Source organism: Myxine glutinosa, chromosome 5 (assembly GCF_964187855.1).
Source record: "Myxine glutinosa chromosome 5, kmMyxGlut1.1, whole genome shotgun sequence".
Taxonomy (NCBI): domain Eukaryota; kingdom Metazoa; phylum Chordata; class Myxini; order Myxiniformes; family Myxinidae; genus Myxine; species Myxine glutinosa.
In genome coordinates this window covers 148,841,931-148,859,131 of record NC_136265.1, presented here as the reverse complement: position 1 = coordinate 148,859,131, position 17,201 = coordinate 148,841,931, and the positions used below count along the sequence as shown (strand labels likewise).

Here is a 17,201-nt window from a genome sequence, read left to right as displayed (position 1 = left end):
TTATTTAATTAAATTTCTAAAAGATACATCTTCGGATGAAGCACTACTGGTTTAGTTATGCGATTAGCCAATTGATTATGAAAATATTTTGTGATAATCTTTTATTGATTTTAATTATACAATTAATCAATCAATTAGTGTACACCTCTCCCTCCCAATGCAGCCTCAATGAGCTGCACTGCGGTATTGCCGGGCGCCGGAGGCGCCCCGGCAATGCCGCGCTGCAGCATATTTAATTATTTGGCATGGGGCGGTGTACTTTGAATGTATGTGTACTTGTTTGTTTTCTTTCTTGGTTGTCCGGGCGATATCTCAGCCATCCTTTGAGCTAGGAAGCTGAAATTTCGGCACAGTCGTGAGCAAGTCCTTTGTCAAATACGGTATTTTTTGTTTTTTGAATAATCAATTAATTGAGGAGTTATTTAATTATTAGCGTTTAATTAAGTACTTATTTAATTAATTAAATTTCATTTCTCTTCTGACCATTATTAACTCAGGCACCTTTTGAGTTAGGAAGCTGATATTTGGACATGCCAATGACCAGGTGATTTGGCTGCAAAGGATATTTTTGATTTATTAATTAATCAATTAATCGATTAATTATTTAATTATTCGATTAATGACCCAAAAAAATTTTTTTTTAAAGTTACAGATTCTGATGAAATAGTGGTAGTTTATGTGTTCTCTGACCAAATTGATTACCAATTTAATTTTTTTATGATTATTATTTATTTATTTTCATTATTAATCATTTATTTATTTTCTTTCTCATTTGGCCAATATCTCAGGCACCTTTTGAGCTGGGAAGCTAATATTTGGACATAAGTGACCAAGTGATGTGGCTATCAAGGATATTTTTGATTTATTGATTAATCATTTCATCTATTAATTATTTATTGATTAATCGATTAATTATTTATTGAGTAATCAATTAATTATTTAATTTTTTATAAATGACTTATTTAATTAAATTTCTAAAAGATACATCTTCGGATGAAGCACTAGTGGTTTAGTTATGCGATTAGCCAATTGATTATGAAAATATTTTGTGATAATCTTTTATTGATTTTAATTATACAATTAATCAATCAATTAGTGTACACCTCTCCCTCCCAATGCAGCCTTAATGAGCTGCACTGCGGTATTGCCGGGCGCCGGAGGCGCCCCGGCAATGCCGCGCTGCAGCATATTTAATTATTTGGCATGGGGGCGGTGTACTTTGAATGTATCTGTACTTGTTTGTTTTCTTGTTGTACACCGCTCCTTTCCTATGCCACCTCCAGGCATTGCAAATCGTCATTGCCGGGCACCGAAGGGGGCTCGGCAGTGACGCACGCTGAAAGAGAGTACTCAGTTTTCACTCTGGTTTCTTGTTTGTTTGTTTTCTTGTTTCCTTGGTTGTCCGGACGATATCTCAGCCATCCTTTGAGCTAGGAAGCTGAAATTTCGGCACAGTAGTGAGCAAGTCCTTTGTCAAATACGGTATTTTTTGTTTTTTGAATAATCAATTAATTGAGGAGTTATTTAATTATTAGCGTTTAATTAAGTACTTATTTAATTAATTAAATTTCATTTATCTTCTGACCATTATTAACTCAGGCACCTTTTGAGTTAGGAAGCTGATATTTGGACATGCCAATGACCAGGTGATTTGGCTGCAAAGGATATTTTTGATTTATTAATTAATCAATTAATCGATTAATTATTTAATTATTCGATTAATGACAAAAAAATTTTTTTTTTTTAAGTTACAGATTCTGATGAAATAGTGGTAGTTTATGTGTTCTCTGACCAAATTGATTAATAATTTAATTTTTTTATGATTATTATTTATTTATTTTCATTATTAATCATTTATTTATTTTCTTTCTCATTTGGCCAATATCTCAGGCACCTTTTGAGCTGGGAAGCTAATATTTAGACATGAGTGACCAAGTGATGTGGCTATCAAGGATATTTTTGATTTATTGATTAATCATTTCATCTATTAAGTATTTATTGATTAATCGATTAATTATTTATTGAGTAATCAATTAATTATTTAATTTTTTATAAATGACTTATTTAATTAAATTTCTAAAAGATACATCTTCGGATGAAGCACTACTGGTTTAGTTATGCGATTAGCCAATTGATTATGAAAATATTTTGTGATAATCTTTTATTGATTTTAATTATACAATTAATCAATCAATTAGTGTACACCTCTCCCTCCCAATGCAGCCTCAATGAGCTGCACTGCGGTATTGCCGGGCGCCGGAGGCGCCCCGGCAATGCCGCGCTGCAGCATATTTAATTATTTGGCATGGGGCGGTGTACTTTGAATGTATGTGTACTTGTTGTACACCGCTCCTTTCCTATGCCATCTCCAGGCATTGCAAATCGTCATTGCCGGGCACCAAAGGGGGCTCGGCAGTGACGCACGCTGAAAGAGAGTACTCAGTTTTCACTCTGGTTTCTTGTTGTACACCGCTCCTTTCCTATGCCACCTCCAGGCATTGCAAATCGTCATTGCCGGGCACCGAAGGGGGCTCGGCAGTGACGCACGCTGAAAGAGAGTACTCAGTTTTCACTCTGGTTTCTTGTTTGTTTTCTTGGTTGTCCGGACGATATCTCAGCCATCCTTTGAGCTAGGAAGCTGAAATTTCGGCACAGTAGTGAGCAAGTCCTTTGTCAAATACGGTATTTTTTGTTTTTTGAATAATCAATTAATTGAGGAGTTATTTAATTATTAGCGTTTAATTAAGTACTTATTTAATTAATTAAATTTCATTTATCTTCTGACCATTATTAACTCAGGCACCTTTTGAGTTAGGAAGCTGATATTTGGACATGCCAATGACCAGGTGATTTGGCTGCAAAGGATATTTTTGATTTATTAATTAATCAATTAATCGATTAATTATTTAATTATTCGATTAATGACAAAAAAATTTTTTTTTTTTTAGTTACAGATTCTGATGAAATAGTGGTAGTTTATGTGTTCTCTGACCAAATTGATTAATAATTTAATTTTTTTATGATTATTATTTATTTATTTTCATTATTAATCATTTATTTATTTTCTTTCTCATTTGGCCAATATCTCAGGCACCTTTTGAGCTGGGAAGCTAATATTTGGACATGAGTGACCAAGTGATGTGGCTATCAAGGATATTTTTGATTTATTGATTAATCATTTCATCTATTAAGTATTTATTGATTAATCGATTAATTATTTATTGAGTAATCAATTAATTATTTAATTTTTTATAAATGACTTATTTAATTAAATTTCTAAAAGATACATCTTCGGATGAAGCACTACTGGTTTAGTTATGCGATTAGCCAATTGATTATGAAAATATTTTGTGATAATCTTTTATTGATTTTAATTATACAATTAATCAATCAATTAGTGTACACCTCTCCCTCCCAATGCAGCCTCAATGAGCTGCACTGCGGTATTGCCGGGCGCCGGTGGCGCCCCGGCAATGCCGCGCTGCAGCATATTTAATTATTTGGCATGGGGCGGTGTACTTTGAATGTATGTGTACTTGTTGTACACCGCTCCTTTCCTATGCCATCTCCAGGCATTGCAAATCGTCATTGCCGGGCACCAAAGGGGGCTCGGCAGTGACGCACGCTGAAAGAGAGTACTCAGTTTTCACTCTGGTTTCTTGTTTGTTTGTTTTCTTGGTTGTCCGGACGATATCTCAGCCATCCTTTGAGCTAGGAAGCTGAAATTTCGGCACAGTAGTGAGCAAGTCCTTTGTCAAATACGGTATTTTTTGTTTTTTGAATAATCAATTAATTGAGGAGTTATTTAATTATTAGCGTTTAATTAAGTACTTATTTAATTAATTAAATTTCATTTCTCTTCTGACCATTATTAACTCAGGCACCTTTTGAGTTAGGAAGCTGATATTTGGACATGCCAATGACCAGGTGATTTGGCTGCAAAGGATATTTTTGATTTATTAATTAATCAATTAATCGATTAATTATTTAATTATTCGATTAATGACAAAAAAAATTTTTTTTTTAAAGTTACAGATTCTGATGAAATAGTGGTAGTTTATGTGTTCTCTGACCAAATTGATTAATAATTTAATTTTTTTATGATTATTATTTATTTATTTTCATTATTAATCATTTATTTATTTTCTTTCTCATTTGGCCAATATCTCAGGCACCTTTTGAGCTGGGAAGCTAATATTTGGACATGAGTGACCAAGTGATGTGGCTATCAAGGATATTTTTGATTTATTGATTAATCATTTCATCTATTAATTATTTATTGATTAATCGATTAATTATTTATTGAGTAATCAATTAATTATTTAATTTTTTATAAATGACTTATTTAATTAAATTTCTAAAAGATACATCTTCGGATGAAGCACTAGTGGTTTAGTTATGCGATTAGCCAATTGATTATGAAAATATTTTGTGATAATCTTTTATTGATTTTAATTATACAATTAATCAATCAATTAGTGTACACGTCTCCCTCCCAATGCAGCCTCAATGAGCTGCACTGCGGTATTGCCGGGCGCCTGAGGCGCCCCGGCAATGCCGCGCTGCAGCATATTTAATTATTTGGCATGGGGCGGTGTACTTTGAATGTATTTGTACTTGTTTTCTTGTTTGTTTGTTTTCTTTCTTTCTTGGTTGTCCGGACGATATCTCAGCCATCCTTTGAGCTAGGAAGCTGAAATTTCGGCACAGTAGTGAGCAAGTCCTTTGTCAAATACGGTATTTTTTGTTTTTTGAATAATCAATTAATTGAGGAGTTATTTAATTATTAGCGTTTAATTAAGTACTTATTTAATTAATTAAATTTCATTTATCTTCTGACCATTATTAACTCAGGCACCTTTTGAGTTAGGAAGCTGATATTTGGGCATGCCAATGACCAGGTGATTTGGCTGCAAAGGATATTTTTGATTTATTAATTAATCAATTAATCGATTAATTATTTAATTATTCGATTAATGACAAAAAATTTTTTTTTTTTTAAGTTACAGATTCTGATGAAATAGTGGTAGTTTATGTGTTCTCTGACCAAATTGATTAATAATTTAATTTTTTTATGATTATTATTTATTTATTTTCATTATTAATCATTTATTTATTTTCTTTCTCATTTGGCCAATATCTCAGGCACCTTTTGAGCTGGGAAGCTAATATTTGGACATGAGTGACCAAGTGATGTGGCTATCAAGGATATTTTTGATTTATTGATTAATCATTTCATCTATTAAGTATTTATTGATTAATCGATTAATTATTTATTGAGTAATCAATTAATTATTTAATTTTTTATAAATGACTTATTTAATTAAATTTCTAAAAGATACATCTTCGGATGAAGCACTACTGGTTTAGTTATGCGATTAGCCAATTGATTATGAAAATATTTTGTGATAATCTTTTATTGATTTTAATTATACAATTAATCAATCAATTAGTGTACACCTCTCCCTCCCAATGCAGCCTCAATGAGCTGCACTGCGGTATTGCCGGGCGCCGGAGGCGCCCCGGCAATGCCGCGCTGCAGCATATTTAATTATTTGGCATGGGGCGGTGTACTTTGAATGTATGTGTACTTGTTGTACACCGCTCCTTTCCTATGCCACCTCCAGGCATTGCAAATCGTCATTGCCGGGCACCGAAGGGGGCTCGGCAGTGACGCACGCTGAAAGAGAGTACTCAGTTTTCACTCTGGTTTCTTGTTTGTTTTCTTGTTTGTTTTCTTGTTTGTTTTCTTGTTTTCTTGGTTGTCCGGACGATATCTCAGCCATCCTTTGAGCTAGGAAGCTGAAATTTCGGCACAGTAGTGAGCAAGTCCTTTGTCAAATACGGTATTTTTTGTTTTTTGAATAATCAATTAATTGAGGAGTTATTTAATTATTAGCGTTTAATTAAGTACTTATTTAATTAATTAAATTTCATTTATCTTCTGACCATTATTAACTCAGGCACCTTTTGAGTTAGGAAGCTGATATTTGGACATGCCAATGACCAGGTGATTTGGCTGCAAAGGATATTTTTGATTTATTAATTAATCAATTAATCGATTAATTATTTAATTATTCGATTAATGACAAAAAAAATTTTTTTTTTTAAGTTACAGATTCTGATGAAATAGTGGTAGTTTATGTGTTCTCTGACCAAATTGATTAATAATTTAATTTTTTTATGATTATTATTTATTTATTTTCATTATTAATCATTTATTTATTTTCTTTCTCATTTGGCCAATATCTCAGGCACCTTTTGAGCTGGGAAGCTAATATTTGGACATGAGTGACCAAGTGATGTGGCTATCAAGGATATTTTTGATTTATTGATTAATCATTTCATCTATTAAGTATTTATTGATTAATCGATTAATTATTTATTGAGTAATCAATTAATTATTTAATTTTTTATAAATGACTTATTTAATTAAATTTCTAAAAGATACATCTTCGGATGAAGCACTACTGGTTTAGTTATGCGATTAGCCAATTGATTATGAAAATATTTTGTGATAATCTTTTATTGATTTTAATTATACAATTAATCAATCAATTAGTGTACACCTCTCCCTCCCAATGCAGCCTCAATGAGCTGCACTGCGGTATTGCCGGGCGCCGGAGGCGCCCCGGCAATGCCGCGCTGCAGCATATTTAATTATTTGGCATGGGGCGGTGTACTTTGAATGTATGTGTACTTGTTGTACACCGCTCCTTTCCTATGCCATCTCCAGGCATTGCAAATCGTCATTGCTGGGCACCGAAGGGGGCTCGGCAGTGACGCACGCTGAAAGAGAGTACTCAGTTTTCACTCTGGTTTCTTGTTTGTTTGTTTTCTTGTTTGTTTTCTTTCTTGGTTGTCCGGACGATATCTCAGCCATCCTTTGAGCTAGGAAGCTGAAATTTCGGCACAGTAGTGAGCAAGTCCTTTGTCAAATACGGTATTTTTTGTTTTTTGAATAATCAATTAATTGAGGAGTTATTTAATTATTAGCGTTTAATTAAGTACTTATTTAATTAATTAAATTTCATTTCTCTTCTGACCATTATTAACTCAGGCACCTTTTGAGTTAGGAAGCTGATATTTGGACATGCCAATGACCAGGTGATTTGGCTGCAAAGGATATTTTTGATTTATTAATTAATCAATTAATCGATTAATTATTTAATTATTCGATTAATGACAAAAAAATTTTTTTTTTTAAAGTTACAGATTCTGATGAAATAGTGGTAGTTTATGTGTTCTCTGACCAAATTGATTAATAATTTAATTTTTTTATGATTATTATTTATTTATTTTCATTATTAATCATTTATTTATTTTCTTTCTCATTTGGCCAATATCTCAGGCACCTTTTGAGCTGGGAAGCTAATATTTGGACATGAGTGACCAAGTGATGTGGCTATCAAGGATATTTTTGATTTATTGATTAATCATTTCATCTATTAATTATTTATTGATTAATCGATTAATTATTTATTGAGTAATCAATTAATTATTTAATTTTTTATAAATGACTTATTTAATTAAATTTCTAAAAGATACATGGATGAAGCACTAGTGGTTTAGTTATGCGATTAGCCAATTGATTATGAAAATATTTTGTGATAATCTTTTATTGATTTTAATTATACAATTAATCAATCAATTAGTGTACACCTCTCCCTCCCAATGCAGCCTCAATGAGCTGCACTGCGGTATTGCCGGGCGCCGGAGGCGCCCCGGCAATGCCGCGCTGCAGCATATTTAATTATTTGGCATGGGGCGGTGTACTTTGAATGTATGTGTACTTGTTTGTTTTCTTGTTTGTTTGTTTTCTTTCTTGGTTGTCCGGACGATATCTCAGCCATCCTTTGAGCTAGGAAGCTGAAATTTCGGCACAGTAGTGAGCAAGTCCTTTGTCAAATACGATATTTTTTGTTTTTTGAATAATCAATTAATTGAGGAGTTATTTAATTATTAGCGTTTAATTAAGTACTTATTTAATTAATTAAATTTCATTTATCTTCTGACCATTATTAACTCAGGCACCTTTTGAGTTAGGAAGCTGATATTTGGACATGCCAATGACCAGGTGATTTGGCTGCAAAGGATATTTTTGATTTATTAATTAATCAATTAATCGATTAATTATTTAATTATTCGATTAATGACAAAAAAATTTTTTTTTTTTAAGTTACAGATTCTGATGAAATAGTGGTAGTTTATGTGTTCTCTGACCAAATTGATTAATAATTTAATTTTTTTATGATTATTATTTATTTATTTTCATTATTAATCATTTATTTATTTTCTTTCTCATTTGGCCAATATCTCAGGCACCTTTTGAGCTGGGAAGCTAATATTTGGACATGAGTGACCAAGTGATGTGGCTATCAAGGATATTTTTGATTTATTGATTAATCATTTCATCTATTAAGTATTTATTGATTAATCGATTAATTATTTATTGAGTAATCAATTAATTATTTAATTTTTTATAAATGACTTATTTAATTAAATTTCTAAAAGATACATCTTCGGATGAAGCACTACTGGTTTAGTTATGCGATTAGCCAATTGATTATGAAAATATTTTGTGATAATCTTTTATTGATTTTAATTATACAATTAATCAATCAATTAGTGTACACCTCTCCCTCCCAATGCAGCCTCAATGAGCTGCACTGCGGTATTGCCGGGCGCCGGAGGCGCCCCGGCAATGCCGCGCTGCAGCATATTTAATTATTTGGCATGGGGCGGTGTACTTTGAATGTATGTGTACTTGTTTGTTTTCTTTCTTGTTTGTTTGTTTGGTTTTCCGGGCGATATCTCAGCCATCCTTTGAGCTAGGAAGCTGAAATTTCGGCACAATAGTGAGCAAGTCCTTTGTCAAAAACGTTATTTTTTGTTTTTTGATTAATCAATTAATTGATGAGTTATTTAATTATTAGCGATTAATTAAGTACTTATTTAATTTCTTTGTTTTCTTGTTTTCTTCTTTGTTTGTCTGGGCGATATCTCAGCCATCCTTTGAGCTTGGAAGCTGAAATTTTGGCACAATAGTGAGAAAGTGCTTTGTCAAAAACGGTATTTTTTTTTTTGATTAATCAATAAATTGAGGAGTTATTTAATTATTAGCGATTAATTAAGTACTTATTTAATTAATCAAATTTCCTTTCTCTTCTGACCATTAACTCAGGCACCTTTTGAGTTAGGAAGCTGATATTTGGACATGCCAATGACCAGGTGATTTGGCTGCAAAGGATATTTTTGATTTATTAATTAATCAATTAATCGATTAATTATTTAATTATTCGATTAATGACAAAAACTTTTTTTTTTTTAAAGTTACAGATTCTGATGAAATAGTGGTAGTTTATGTGTTCTCTGACCAAATTGATTAATAATTTAATTTTTTTATGATTATTATTTATTTATTTTCATTATTAATCATTTATTTATTTTCTTTCTCATTTGGCCAATATCTCAGGCACCTTTTGAGCTGGGAAGCTAATATTTGGACATGAGTGACCAAGTGATGTGGCTATCAAGGATATTTTTGATTTATTGATTAATCATTTCATCTATTAATTATTTATTGATTAATCGATTAATTATTTATTGAGTAATCAATTAATTATTTAATTTTTTATAAATGACTTATTTAATTAAATTTCTAAAAGATACATCTTCGGATGAAGCACTAGTGGTTTAGTTATGCGATTAGCCAATTGATTATGAAAATATTTTGTGATAATCTTTTATTGATTTTAATTATACAATTAATCAATCAATTAGTGTACACCTCTCCCTCCCAATGCAGCCTCAATGAGCTGCACTGCGGTATCGCCGGGCGCCCGAGGCGCCCCGGCAATGCCGCGCTGCAGCATATTTAATTATTTGGCATGGGGCGGTGTACTTTGAATGTATGTGTACTTGTTTTGTTTTTTTTTAGTAATTAATCGAATAATTAAATAATTAATCGATTAATTGATTTATTGATTAATCAATAAATCAAAAATATCCTCGATAGCCACATCACTTGATCACTCATGTCCAAATATTAGCTTCCGAGCTCAAAAGGTGCCTGAGATATTGGCCAAATGAGAAAGAAAATAAATAAATGATTAATAATGAAAATAAATAAATAATAATCATAAAAAAATTAAATTATTAATCAATTCGGTCAGAGAACACATAAACCACCACCATTTCATCAGAATCTGTAACTTAAAAAAAAAAAATTGTTGTCATTAATCGAATAATTAAGTAATTAATCGATTAATTGATTAATTAATAAATCAAAAATAGCCTTTGCAGCCAAATCACCTGGTCATTGGCATGTCCAAATATCAGCTTCCTAACTCAAAAGGTGCCTGAGTTAATGGTCAGAAGAGAAATGAAATTTAATTAATTAAATAAGTACTTAATTAATCGCTAATAATTAAATAACTCCTTAATTAATTGATTATTCAAAAAACAAAAAATACCGTTTTTGACAAAGGACTTGCTCACTACTGTGCCGAAATTTCAGCTTCCTAGCTCAAAGGATGGCTGAGATATCGTCCGGACAACCAAGAAAGAAAGCAAGAAAACAACGAGAGTGAAAACTGAGTACTCCCTTTCAGCGTGCGTCACTGCCGAGCTCCCTTCGGTGCCCGGCAATGACGTTTCGCAATGCCTGGAGATGGCATAGGAAAGGTGCGGTGTGCAACAAACGAGCAAACACGGGTACAAGTTCTGAAGCACACTCCTTCAAGACACGAGGAGGAATGCCATCTTATTCAATAAGTTCTCCCAACTGCATTACTCCCCACCCAACCCCAAACAAATATACACATTACCATGAATATATCTATCAGGAGGAAATATCTCGCTTGGGCGCACATATTCATCCAATAAGGCCCTCCTTGTTAAACTCTCAAAATCCAGGCTTTTACTGCACATGGCCACTCCCTTGGTCCTCTAGGAACTGCATTCTTGAGATGGTTCAATCACACTTTTCCCTACATGGCAACAAGCATTTGTTGCACCACAAACTCACGCCATTCCCCATCCTTACCATGCTATTTTCTACCCACATTACATTAACACTATCTTATCCAAGCCTCTAACTTGCAGGTGTGTGTGTGTGTGTGTGTGTGTGTGTGTGTGTGTGTGTGTGTGTGTGTGTGTGTGTGTGTGTGTGTGTGTGTGTGTGTGTGTGTGTGTGTGTGTGTGTGTGTGTGTGTGTGTGTGTGTGTGTGTGTGTGGTCCAGGATCTTTTTCTCTTTAGCTTATTCGGTTGCACACACTTTGGTTTGTCTCCCCTACCAATGTCAAATCCAGTTAAGATGATTGCTTACGCACATGACCTTTGTGAAGTTGTTCACTCTGATGACGAGGTCTCTCTGTAGTGACTATTCCTTTATGCAAATGTTTATTGGTGCTGATTGTGCCAGAGTTAAACATTCTATGGGTTTTTAACAAACTAGGCTAAAATGGGCCCCGCAGATTCAGCTACTCCTCCTTTGTCCCAATACCCCTTTCCAAAACCTATTTAGCTTCAAGCTTTTATTCCTTTTAACTCGATGTAGAAATCCTCTGTCGACATTCTATGCCTTAAAACCTTCCTGGTTAACCTGCGGAGCTACAAGCTCACTGGAGAGCACTACTCTAAACTAGTCCTTCAACAACAATTAAATGGCCTGTTATTTATAGGGAACCCATTGTCAATTAAGTGTTCTGAGAACTTGCAATGGTGGCCGGAATACTATATTTTACCTTAGAACTAGTCTGTCTGTTGCTGCGTTGCTTGCAAAGTTATGCCATCTCTTTACGTGTGTGCCATCAGTGATGAATTGTTGTTGTTGTTGTTGTTTCGTATGAAGCCTGTGGCTGTTGTTGGCATTATCTCTAGAAGTGCAGCTCTGCAGCTGATACAGTGCCATGTTACCACTAAGCTGGTACTTATTTTGCCAAACTCGGATGGGTGACAGGCTCACTCAACCCACCTGGTGTTATCTAATGGTATGACCATGGAACTCTAACTCAAGACCTACAATCGCAAGATGGCCACCTTAACAATGAGGCCAACACCAGGTTAAAAGAACCACCTTTCGAGGCCATTTTTCCGTGCAGAGCGGGGTTTGGCCTTTTTCGGGCACCGTGGTCCCCTTTTTGAAGCAACATTTTACAGCCGGATGCCCTTCCTGCCGCCAACCCTGTTGGTCGCCTCTTGCAACACACAGGGAATTACCAGTGAACTGGTACTCAATTTGCCGACCTCAGAAGGCTGACAGGCTGAGTCAACCCCCCTAGCGTTAATTCAGCAATCGACCGGGATTCGAATCCAGGATCCTAGGATCCCAAGCCAGCACCTTAACCGCTAAGCCAACACCAGGCTAAAGATACAATAATAATCTAAGAAACACCAACTTCTCATTTTAAATATCCAAGAGTCTGTCCAGTAATATCGTCGTTAAAATTATAACTACAACAGCACTCGGTAGAGCGCATACCTCCGCCAGGCTGAACAGTTTACATTTTGTATCCCACTGATAGGCCGGATCTGGATTCGGACCTGAACCAAAATCTAATCGGCTTGTTCTTGTTACCTACCAAACCAACTCATCCAGCAAGTTTTGTCATAATCCGTCCATAACGTTTTGAGATAACATGCTATATATTGTTTTTGGGCCCATCTCTCAATGGTGAAGATTCACTTTAAAAATTCCAGTCTCTGGATACACATAGGCAGAAACAACCTCGAACAGGAGTACAGTATGAATCAAGTCAATCACATCAAATCAGTATGAATCAAGTACAGAAAGTCAATCAGGAGATAGACTTGGAAGTTCTATTGAACAGGGAATTGAGATTCCACAAACATGTTGTAGCACCTGTTAACAAAGGCTTTTTTTTTTTCTTTTTTTTTGTATACTGAATCGAGGCTCGTGAAAGAGCTAACATTTACTTCACAAACAAATCAACCAGACAAACAAAACACACAAAAAGAGGGAGCGGAAAACAAGATGGGGAGAGAAGGGGAAGCACACAAACACAACATTTGAGAGCAGGGAGATGTGTGGAAGGGAGAGGGCTTGGGGGGAGGAGGCGTGGGAAGGGGGGGGGGGAGGGAGAAGTATAAAACACAAGGACACCAAGGACTTCCAGGACAGAAGTTGGTATTTCAAAAAAGTGGATCTGGGGTGAATTAGTGGGGGTAGAAAAGATCAAGGTTTTGGATGGGGGAAGATAAGAGATGGTGGTGAACAGCTGTTTTAAAGACCTGGAGGGTGGAGTGGGATTGAAGAGAGTGAGGGAGTTTGTTCCAGAGGCGGGAGAAAAGAGGAATGAAGGAGTGAAGGTGAGCAGAGAGTCTTGATTTTGGCAGTTTGACCATAAGAGGGTTGCAGGCAAATCTTGTGCGACCTGTAGGAATATTTGCGGGACAGAGAGATATTTTTATTTATCGATCTTTAAAATCATTATTTTATTGAAATTGAAGTATTATACTTGAACAATGTGCGGTGTTGTTGTTGTTGTTGTTGTATAGCGCTGGACAGTTCTATTGAACAAGCCCGCAGCATGGAGACAGCCGAACGATCTCCCAGGAGAGTGACCCAGAGATCCCTCACATCTAGGGTGGTGTACCCCACATTCGCAAAGTCGGGGGCACGACAGGGTTAGAGAGAGACAGAGACCAGAGTGAAAGGGCCGGTCCATGGGGACCGATCGCCACTCTGACCGTGAACCCGCTGCCCTGATGAATCCGCGCAGCAGGGAAGAATGGGGAAGATTTGACCCCCGACTTGCGTTGGAGGGGGTACAACCACCACGAAGAGGGCATCCGCGATAGTTGCCTGCGCGGTGTAGGCCTGGGGTGTGTTCAGTTGCCAAGCAGCTAACTAGCGCTTGCCAAGCCAGCCGTTCCTTATCAATGACTTACGATCTTAGGGTCTTGAGTAGTTACCAGTTACTTGGCATCATAAGGAAGACATTCAGTCACTTGAACAGGATTCCTTGCCATTTTTGTTCTCAACATTGGTCAGACCTCTCCTACAATAAGGAAATATCCTCTGGCACCTCTGATTTAAGACACACGGATAAAGTTCAGAAAGTGAAGAGGAAGGCCACTAAATTGATTCCAGAAATAAAGGAGCTTCCCTACCAAGAATAGATAGGCTGAGGATATTGAATCTACACTCCCGCTACTGCAGGAAGAGGAGGGGTGATAGGATTATTGTACACCAGATTCTTCATAGGCTGATCAGGATGGATCCCAGTCATTTATTCACGCCAGATCAACAAACTTCAACTCGAGGTCACTCAAGGAAATTATTTGAGGAAAGGAACAGACTAGACATCAGGAAGTGCTTTTTTTAGCAGTAGAGTGGTGGATGACTGGAACAGTAGTTGAAGTAGTTGAAGCCAAGACGACAAATGAATTCAAGTCTAGATTAGACAAACTCTGATGAAACGAATGCTTTCACCTTCCATGAGTCTGCTCTTCTCAAGCATGTGCTCACACTAAAGTTCAGTATTACAATGATGAAAAGACCGAGGTATTACAGGATCACCTTCTTCCCTGAACCCGATGATGACAATGATGATTATGATAATGATGATGATAGGGCATAGTATGTGAAAGGGTCGGGGTGAAGAAGATGCTGATTGACGCTGTATTCTATGGTGATGAATAAGCCTCCATATCCTAAACTGCGACTCAATGTTGTCTTATTGAAGTGTATAAGGGTGAGGTATAAGACTGCTTCAGTAGCGCTAAACTTCCGGATTTTTTTATTTATCGATCTTTAAAATCATTATTTTATTGAAATTTAAGTATTATACTTGAACAATGTGCGGTGTTGTTGTTGTTGTATAGCGCTGGACAGTTCTATTGAACAAGCCCGCAGCACGGAGACAGCCGAACGATCTCGCAGGAGCGACCCAGAGATCCCTCACATCTAGGGTGGTGTACCCCACATTCGCAAAGTCGGGGGCACGACAGGGTTAGAGAGAGACAGAGACCAGAGGGAAAGGGCCGGTCCATGGGGACCGATCGCCACTCTGACCGTGAACCCGCTGCCCTGATGAATCCGCGCAGCAGGGAAGAATGGGGAAGATTTGACCCCCGACTTGCGTTGGGGGGGTACAACCACCACGAAGAGGCATCTTCGATTGTTGCCTGCACGGTGTAGGCCTGGGGTGTGTTCAGTTACCAAGCAGCTAACTAGCGCTTGCCAAGCCAGCCGTTCTTTATCAATGACTTACGATCTTTAGGGTCTTGAGTTTGAGCCCCTGTTGTTCCGTGAAATAACACCAGGTGGATTTACTCAGCCCGTCATCCTTCCGAGGTCAGCAAGATGAGTACCAGCTTACTGGGAACATAGGGCACTGCATCAGCGGCACTCCCAGCAATGATGCAACCAGCAGCCCCAGAATGCATACAAAACAATAATACCTTCTCACTGTATGGGGTATCGTGTTCTATGAACTCTCTAGTCAGTACAGTATTTGATATCACATTATATAAACATAGTTCATGGTAATTGAACAATATTTTTGAGACAACCTCTAAATGTTTTTTAGAAACAACTCCGCCATAGGAAAGTTACTCTATACTATACTATAGTGATTTGGTTCACCTTTTAGCATTCCTGTAGGTGTGCAATGTATGTCTTGATGTACCTGTAAATAAATAAATTAAATAAAGTAACCTTTACACACCTCAATGGAGTTATCAAAGATGAAAACACAATGGAGGAAGAAAAGCACAAACATTAAACAAGTTCAACGTTTAAAAAAACGATATCCGAATGAACCTTCGGCCTTGTCGAACGAACGTACCGTATTTAACTTCCTTCAAACAACATGTCACTCGTGAAGTCGATTAAAGTAAAACAAAACACCCTCAAACATGGTAACTCACACAGAACCTGCAGCGAGTCTCCGCTATTGATTTTACAAACTGCGCTTCGCCATTTCGCCACAACACGGGAATCCCAGGATTCCCAGGCAGACAAGAAACTTCCTGAAAACGTTCATTTCCCCGTGACACAAGACCACGCCCCTTCTCCTTGAAACCCAAGAACACAGCCAATCAGGAGTCAAACACCAATCAGCACCCAACCAATTGGAAAGGGACCACAGATGAAGGACCAGGCGGTTAACTCATGCCGTAGTAACTCCAATATTAAAACATGGTAACTTGGTAAGTAGGATTTCTTATTTTTACACACGTTTATTTAACTTCATCTGAACTTTGTTTGTCCCGTTTCGAATCTTTGAGCCGTTCGTTTTCTCGGTTTCATACGTCCTACTCCTAGAGAGCTTAAATTTGACCCATGGTCCTCTTTTGTGATACATTTTCATCAATCAAAATGTAATTTCAATTTTTTTTAAAGTGTTTAAAGCTTTAAAAATGAAATAAAAGTGTGTAGCTCTCAAACATGTTTTTTCGTTTACTTGTTTAATACATGGTCTAGGCTCGTTGAAGAGGTTGGACACAACAGATCAGGACACAACATGGCAAAGGTAACAGCAGGAGAGAGGGGAAACAACAGCAACAACAACAACAACAAAAAAAAAAAAAAAAAAAAAAAAACAGGGTGGAGGAAGAAGATAGACGGAGACAGACAAACAAGGGATGCAGGTAACGATGAGGGGTGGAAATTATGGATATATAAGCAAGATTTTGGGAGGGTTGGGGCTGCGTGAAAAGATCATGGCTTTCGATGGGGGATGATTTCAGATGGTGTTGAACATCTTCTAATAGATAAAGCCCTTTCTAACCACTGACTGATATTAATGTTCGGTACCTTCTGGATGTCGTTGAAAGCTGAAATTTGGCATGCCAACGGACATCTAAGCCGGTACACCTGGAAATAAATCACAGAACCATCGGAAAGCGTCCTTAAATGAAAATGTACGTAAAAAAAGCCGTAAACGCGTATGTAAAGAAATAAATCTCAATCAATACCCATCATTTGAAAATTGTCATTTATATTACTGTAAACTGTGAAATAAGCATGATAATAATGTCCATGAATGAAAAAAGGAAAAATTGTCCGTATATGAAAATTTACATAAATAACCGTAAAAGCGTCCGTTAAAATAAAAACCTCAATTGATATCTTGCATTTGAAAATTGTAATTTTTATAACTGTAACCTGTGAAATATACATAACAATAATGTCCGTAAATGAAAAAAAGAAAAAGCGACCGTATATGAA

The 17,201-nt window shown here is 36.2% G+C and overlaps 1 protein-coding gene across 9 annotated transcripts in view; it reads right to left on the bottom strand.

Annotated features, from left to right (window-relative positions):
- Positions 1–16,045, bottom strand: part of LOC137426940 (NACHT, LRR and PYD domains-containing protein 3) — a 113,577-nt gene extending 97,532 nt beyond the window's left edge. For 3 of the 9 annotated variants that reach the window (XM_068115983.2, XM_078778836.1, XM_068115982.2), the window contains exons 1-3: positions 15,899–16,027; positions 15,615–15,657; positions 15,241–15,347 (exon numbers count right to left, since the gene is read on the bottom strand). The gene's annotated coding sequence lies outside the window, so the exon portion shown is untranslated. Of the gene's footprint in view, positions 1–15,240; positions 15,348–15,614; positions 15,658–15,816 lie in introns of all 9 variants that reach the window. The other 6 variants (XM_078778838.1, XM_078778837.1, XR_010984422.2 and 3 more) reach the window with 5 other exon arrangements.
- Between the last annotated feature and the right edge of the window lie 1,156 nt (positions 16,046–17,201).